General features: G+C 33.1%; 1 long non-coding RNA gene across 1 annotated transcript; it reads left to right on the plus strand.

The window, feature by feature from the left end:
* The first annotated feature begins 244 nt into the window (after window positions 1-244).
* Window positions 245-1,132, plus strand: LOC121164527. Its single transcript, XR_005885120.1, has 3 exons — window positions 245-282; window positions 517-577; window positions 1,089-1,132. It is a non-coding gene; the product is annotated as an uncharacterized LOC121164527 (long non-coding RNA).
* The last annotated feature ends 368 nt before the right edge of the window (window positions 1,133-1,500 follow it).

Here is a 1,500-nt window from a genome sequence, read left to right on the forward strand (position 1 = left end):
ATTTGAGTTTGTTATGTTAATTTTGTATCAGAAATGCTTGCATATTAGTTTTCATGTTGTGTTTGTAGTGATAATTATGGATATTTTTATGGGAGGTTCCAGTTTTGGTACAGTTAAAAACATTAAAGTCTTTTCTGTATGACATGCCTTGAATGTATTATAAATGTTCACTTTTGCTTTAAGGTACCTGATGGTTGAGGAACACTACCAGCTTGATCAAAAGGCTGATGTGTCACTTGAGGATGATCGTAACTATAGAACAAAAGAAATCTTGATCTATAGGTATTAAATGCCTTTTTTCTTGTTGCTGTAATGTGTCTAAAGCTCACTTTTATTTTTAAAGTAATATTAACATTAGTGAAAGAAAAAAAATTAGAATCTCTGATTTAATTCTTACAGTGTGCTTTTATGAAGTCAGTTTTATCAGGAATCCTTTTGGTGTTTTAATTAATATTTTCAAATAGTTTGTTCCTGTAATTACGTATTAATAGTGGAATAATTACTTTTTCTTCATAGAAAGAGAGTTGAAGATCTTGAACAAGAACTGGATAGAACCATTCGTAATTCTCAAAGATTGGTATGTATGTGTGTGTGTGTGCATTCATTCATTTGTATAGTTTTTTATATTAGTGTGTTTATATGGATTGAAAGAGAAATGGAATAGATTGACCAGTTGTATGCCTTTATTTTGTGCTTAGAGATATTTTCACATTTTCAGGGATTCAAATAATGTGAAATAAAAAATCTTAGAGTTATATCTCCTTGGAAAATGAAACACATTGCACTCAATAAAAGAAAGATTTTAGAACATTAATGGGGTCTCATACTAAACCAGGTTAGTTATCTGTGAAAAATACATCTGTTTTTGTGGACAATTATTCCAGGAGAACATAAAAAGTAGAAGTTTACCATTTAAACTTGTTAATTACCTTTACATGTAAAGCATAATAGATAATATGTCCATCGAATTTTACATTAGAGGTGTTTATGACTTTGGAGTTGCTTGATGTATTTTTTTTGTCAGTCATTTCCAATGTTTATGATGCATGTACTTCTTATAAGAAACATTTAATTTTTTTGTTTTTTAGATACTTTCTTATGAGAAAGAAGCACATATCAATTGGGTAAGTTTCAGACTGCCTTAAATATTTTATCTGCCTTTTGTGGGATATTGCCCCTGGATCTCTGCCTGCTATGCCCATGCTGGAGGCCATAGGCACATGGTACACCACCATGTCCTTGGCTGAGACCCCAATCTGGCATGTTCACTGGACATGCAGCAAGAGTGATGGGCTGCATCCCAATCTCTCTTCTCTGCCCCTTTAATGAACTGTGCTAGGACTTCCTTTATAAAGAACCCTAGGAAGTCAAATGTTACATTCATTCTGCTTTTCAGCAGGTAAGGAGTTTGACCTGAGACACAGCTAACTTTCTGTGCTTCCTGACCTTCAACTTAATTGGAGGGTTCAGAGAGACAGACATATCTAGTAGCCTATCACA

The sequence above is a fragment of the Ochotona curzoniae genome, unplaced genomic scaffold (assembly GCF_017591425.1).
Source record: "Ochotona curzoniae isolate NIBS_2020 unplaced genomic scaffold, NIBS_Ocur_1.0 contig_832, whole genome shotgun sequence".
Lineage (NCBI taxonomy): Eukaryota > Metazoa > Chordata > Mammalia > Lagomorpha > Ochotonidae > Ochotona > Ochotona curzoniae.